Source organism: Urtica dioica, chromosome 6 (assembly GCF_054948205.1).
Source record: "Urtica dioica subsp. dioica isolate 48M chromosome 6, U.dioica_male_clone48M_v1_H2, whole genome shotgun sequence".
Classification (NCBI taxonomy): Eukaryota; Viridiplantae; Streptophyta; class Magnoliopsida; order Rosales; family Urticaceae; genus Urtica; species Urtica dioica.
The window spans coordinates 28,050,121-28,056,253 of NC_142761.1; the positions used below are offsets into that span (position 1 = coordinate 28,050,121).

General features: G+C 41.8%; 1 long non-coding RNA gene across 2 annotated transcripts; it reads right to left on the minus strand.

Moving 5' to 3' along the window:
* Positions 1 to 2,807: 2,807 nt before the first annotated feature.
* LOC149393555 (uncharacterized) lies at positions 2,808 to 4,885 on the minus strand. Of its 2 annotated transcripts, none has more exons than XR_016299652.1 (5): positions 4,670 to 4,885; positions 4,199 to 4,584; positions 3,963 to 4,068; positions 3,516 to 3,628; positions 2,808 to 2,881 (listed from the first exon to the last, which is right to left on the minus strand). It is a non-coding gene; the product is annotated as an uncharacterized LOC149393555 (long non-coding RNA). The 2 variants fall into 2 exon arrangements; XR_016299651.1 differs by lacking the exon at positions 2,808 to 2,881 and adding an exon at positions 2,978 to 3,287.
* Positions 4,886 to 6,133: the final 1,248 nt, after the last annotated feature.

The following is a 6,133-nucleotide window of genomic DNA, read 5'->3' on the forward strand; positions in this document are numbered from 1 at the left end:
CCTCGAACTAGTCGCTCGGGTGCCCGCGGAGGTGGCTGGCACGTGACTCATCTAGCGAGAGTCTTTGCCTGTCGTAGGGGAGGGATGAAGTGGTAGAGAGAATGTGTTGCCAAGGTTGGGAGATCCCCTCCTTCTAGCGCCAAAATGTTGTCGCTCGTTTTCGGACAACTATTTAGGAGCCTAAAGCGGTTAGACCCAAGGCCTGACCAAGTGGTCTCGCTTCAGCTCGAGCGTGTCGGACTTGGTATCCCAAGTCGTCCCTTAGCTATCGGTGGTGTTTGCCTCGTTCATCATCGGTCCTGCGAGAGAAGGAAACGATGAACTACAAAGGGGAAACAGAGGGGGTGCCTCTGTTTACCTCTCCGACGCTCAACATTTGTAGGATTGAGGTGGAATATAGAGGGTTAAGTGTTTAGAGGGACAAAACTTGAGAGAAACGAGTGAAGTATGAGTTCGACAGCGTTTCAGTACTCAATTTCGGATCACCTGGGTCAAGGGAGGGACCCTTGTATTTATAGGCGACCAAGGGGTGGTTTGAAGACCCCTTGACCGAGTGGAGGTTGAGTGAGGTGAGCCTCTCGGCCGGCCTCGGCCGGCCTCCCGAGTGCCGGGCAAGTGAGGGGCACTCGGCCTCCCGAGCGCCGGCCGAGTGAAGGGGCAACTCAGCCTCTTAAGCGCCGGCCGAGAGAGGGGCACTCGGCCTCCTGAGCGTCGGCCGAGTGAGGGGCGCTCGGCCTCTCGAGCGCCGGCCGAGTGAGCGCACTCGGCCTCCTGAGCGCTGGCCTAGAGAGGGGCACTCGGCCTTTTGAACGCCGGCCGAGTGAGGGACGCTCGGCCTCTTGAGTGCCGGCCGAGTGTTGGCCGAGTGAGGGGTGCTCGGCCTCCCAAGTGCCGGCCGAGTGTTGGCCGAGTGGTGGCCGAGTGGAGCTTCTTCAACCTCTCGGGCACCGGCTAAGTGTTGGCCGAGTGGTGGCCGAGTGGAGCGTCTTCAACCTCTCGGGCGCCGGCCGAGTGTTGGCCGAGTGGAGCGTCCTCAGCCTCCCGGGCGCCGGCCGAGCGGAGCATCTTCGGCCTCTCGGGCGCCGGTCGAGCGGAGTATCTTCGGCCTCCGGGGCGCCGGCCGAGCGAGGGGCACTCGGCCTCCCGAGCGTCGGCCGAGCGCTGGCCAGGTGTTGGCCGAGCGTAGCGCCCTCGGCTTCCCGGGCGCTGCTTGAGTGGACCGGCCTTGGGCCTCTCGGCCATGGCCCGGTCCTAGGCCGGACGAGGCCTTTCGGCCTTTTCGATTGTTGCCCGGCCATTGGCCGGGTGAGGTTCCTCTGGGCTTCTCCGGACGTGGTCGACCCGGGACGGGCTGACAACAGTTTCTACAAAAACCAGGAATAAAATAAAATGAATCAAGTATCAAATATCTATTTTGAAATTGGAGCTACTGCCATAGCTTTAGCCGTGATGGACTCTCCGTTCCCCACTCTAAGCTATAATTCATTTCCATTCAGTTCCTCCCAGGAATCAAGCACCTGTAAAGATGTGCAAACATGATTAGTAGTCCCCGAATCTACAATCCAGGACGAGAATGAATCTCTAGCATAATATGCCTATAATACATGTATGTTTGTGGACGGGACAATACTTCCACAGGACTCTGGGTACAAGTGTAGTCGTCATCATCATCATCAGAGATGTAGATAACCGAAGGCTCTCCCACTGCGAGAACATTCTCCACGGGTTGTCTTATCGGAGAGTAATAATGAGATGAGATTGCCACACCCGCAGAGTGCAATCTATAAAGGAGCTCGTCCTTTACTAAACCATCACGCCAGGCTAGAAGTTCAACTTGGAACTTCTTCATGACATACTTTGGGCCGAAACCACGAAAGTACTCTATAAAGCCGGCGTACTCCTTAGCGAGGGATTCAAGAATGATCTTGACCCGAGTAGCTTCATTAATCTCAATGCCTAAGAAGCCAATTAGATTCAATCTATCGGTCATCGACTTCATGTTTTCGAGAGCACACTCTCCGCTCTTCATCTTAGTATCCATTATTTCTTTCAACAAGGAATAGTTTGAAGTCATGCTGGAATTTAATGAAATAAAAGTACATAAATAATTATTTGAAAAGAAAAACATTCATCACAAAGGTTTAGGAAATAAAACCATAATGCAACAAGCACGGGGAAAAAAATACTCATCTCTAAATAAACAAGAAAAGCAAGCATGGTTTTATTCGATTTGATCATATCCTATTTGACTCCTAAAAAATAAAACGAGATGAACCCAATATCAACTTATTTATTTTTCAAATTTTTTTTATTAAGTTGGCCCGTGGGCCCACTTGGCATCCGGGCCCAAGCCCGAACTATCCTCGAGTCCACTCGCCATGGTGGGACTTAATTCGAGTGGTCGGGCCATGTGCCAGGTTGGCCAAACGACCATACATGCACGACAGCAGAGGGGGCGGAGGGGCTGTGCACCCCTTTTGGGTCATCGGTCGTGGAGGTCCTCCTTCGGTCCTTCACTTGTCCTTGTTGTGGGTACGTCTCTCGCTGATCGTGTCAAGCCCCAAAAATGGGACGAGAGTATAAAAGCAATATAAAGAGAAAACTAGACCATTAATGCTAACAGAGTCAAAACATACACACGATGCATACTCAGTAGTTATTAACTTTACATGTCCAGAGAAAGATAAACAGAATACAAAACATAAACAGAGACTTCGACAACGACGACTTAGGTAAGTATATATATATATATATATATATATATATATATATATATATATATATATATATATATATATATATATGTTGTTCCAAAACAAGAGTCTTCAGAACTTGCCGACGCTATAATTCCGAGGTCGTCCTAACACATCTTCTCACTTTTCTGGTTATACAGATAATTTTAAGAAAACAAAGAAACGTAGGGGTGAGCTTGATGCCCAGTAGGTGTTACAGTATTTGGCTCTATTTTTAAAGTAGATTTTAAAAAAATAATAATTCTCATATATCGCAGTACTATCCTTGTCATGTGTAGATCTCCATACACGTACAAGTATAACCTTCGTCATGTGTAGATCTCCAACCATATACGAGTCTAGCTTGCATAAAGTAAACGTGCATTGAATGATGAGATATGCAAATAATAAATAAAATGCGATTTTGATGATGGTGGCCTGCCACCGCCTGCTCACATAACCCGTGTCAGTCTTCTGATCAAAATGGTGCACTCTCCACACCCTTTTATATATACGCATGCATTCTCCGCTTCGTATATATAAGGATCCGGCTATCTGAGGCCAATAAAAAATATTATATTTATATTTTTCAAATAAGGGATATATGTATAATACTGAAAGTACATTTCAGTTTCACAAACAGATCTCCGGATTTGAAATTCTGCCACATTTTAAAACTGGTCTCGGGTATTGTGGCATTTTGAATACATTTTCATTTCGAAAATAATATATAAGTTTTGGCCAAACCATGAAACCAGATAAGAAAGGTTATATTTAGCCTACCTCGAGAATAAGCGCTTATCCCGCTTTCTCGTTCATAAAGTGTTCTCCACTTCTGAAACCCGGGTATTCACTAACTCCATGAACCCGCAAAACAACTTCCTTTAATCGATCACCTACTCCGATAAGCGATAACGAGCTTAATCATAAATAAGAAGATAAATCGAGATATTCTCATTCGATTGGAATCTTATATGTGACTGAACAGTACAAAACACGCGACGAGACTCTACCAACGATTTTTACGACAACATCAACCAAGTTATAAACCATTGCTTCACATCAGCAAGTTCAAAATGCGAGATTTGATAACATGTCCTTTTCCAAATAACTCGTAACATAAATCCAAACAAAGATCCAAAAATATTTATTATGAGTTTTCACTTTGATCAATCGAGATAAAATGAATAACTTATCGAATTCCAAACATAATCCAAATAAATGTCTAACCTCTTTAAAATTAGACTTGGACATAAATTAGGGGAATTCATTCACAACATTAATTCTTTATTGAAGCAAGTCCAATGCTTCCGAGTAGAAGCACCAACTCTGGACCCTGTGATACGAAACAAACAAGTCGATCCATTAATTTCTTAATCATTATTCAGTTCAAAAGCATAAACAATATCTTGACTTAATCCCATACTAACGATCCCAAACCAAATCAAAGTCACGATTCTACAAACCTTCAGAGTTCATTAGTAGACCAAACAATTTCGAACGCACAGACAAACAGACCATAACCTCGGCCAACAGAACAAAAAGAAGCCAGTCATCACTCACGGACAACTCAAGCAGAACATCACAAGCTCGACCAATAGAGGACAACCCAAAAGCAAGATAAAGAACATAGCAGTATATCACATTCAGAACATCAGCGGGGACGAGAGGCAACAACAAACAACCGAGAGCATCACAGTGAAAAATAAAGGAACGAGGAACGAAACCAAAGGCTGCCTTGAATAAGATTCGGCGAGACTCGTGGCCACCTCTTCTCACCTTTTCTTCTTCGTTAGACCCAATCGGAGCCCAAAAAACGCAAACCCCCAATTTAATTTCTCAAATTCAAAACCTATAAATAAAAACGAGGTTCATCCATCTCTTACCCAAGAAGATGTGGATCGTAACTCAGAGGAGATGGAGAAAGTCCGACTTACCCGCGGAAGCTCTCCTCCCGTGGATTGTCGCACGGGAACCACAACCGGTCCTTTCCTCTTCGTTGTTCCTCTGACCCTAGTTGTCCGTCCCTCCCTCTCCCTCGTGCTCTCTCTCTCTCTCTCTTTTCCTTCTTCGGCCTGGATTGATTTTTTTTCGGCCTGTTTTCTTCTTCCCCGCTGGTTCTCTTTCCTGTATTTGTTTTATCTTTTATTTGTTCGGGATCCATTAAACTTTAATCGAAATGCGCTATTTATACCACAAGTTTTTAGAAACAGACGTATCTTTTCAGTTTAATATAAATGACATATATCTCCCCTAAAAATATGGTATATTTCAAATACCACCTTTTTCGTTTATTTTTTTACAAAAAAAAAATTGAATTCTCCAAAGTACCCTTAATAGAATAAATATTTATTTACTATTTTATTAAAAAAAAATTAAAACTTCTCTTATAAATAAAAATCCTTAACTTTTTATAAAGAAAGTTTTTAATTCAAAATTTTTTATATACATTATAGAAAATAAAAAAAAAAATTTTATTAAGAGTATTTTGAAAAATTCAAATTATTTTTGTAAAAAAAAAATAAAAAGGGTTGTATTTGAAATATAACATGCTGTTAAGGGAGATATATATCATTTATATTAAACTGAAATGATATGTCTGATATTTCTAAAAACTAAAAATATAAATCGCGTATTTCGATTAAACTGAAGTGATGCTATTGATATTTTCTCTATTTGTTCTTATCCACAGTGGTTGTCCAAGGAGAGTCGGTTGCTTTTAAAACTTATACTTATATACACACAATTTTATATATAAAAGTAATTATTAAATAAAAAAAAATATTATATTAATGTATATGTACATGTACCAGTACTTACAATGAAGTGATGGCAGCTTTGAAATTTCTTTATATATATATGTCTAAGAAGATTATAATTATATGTGTACATGAATATCCATTAAATTTAGGTATAAATATTTAAAGCTTAATACATATAAAATAATTTACAATGCTAACAGATTTTAAAATTATTAAATAAAGCTCTTAAAATAGGTACATTTAATAGACTATATACAAAGATTTAGTTTTACAAAATAGTAATTTATGATTTTAATATTAAGAGCATTACAATTTTCCCCTCCTTAGAGAATTTTCGTCCCGAAATTTAAGATCTAACTGAGTACATGGCATAACTATGAATATTTTTCTATCATATCGCTTTCCAGCTCCCAAGTCGCCTCTTCGCTTCCATGATGTGTCCACAAGACTTTTACCAACGGGATCTCACGGTTACGAAGTCTCTTCATTTTTCTGTCGATAATCTGGGTTGGCACTTCATCGTAAGTGATACCCTCTTGGATTGGTACATCTTCGAGTTGAACGATAGTCGTATGATCGGGTTCACTCTTACGAAGCATTGACACGTGAAAAATATCGTGTACAAACGATAATTCTGGC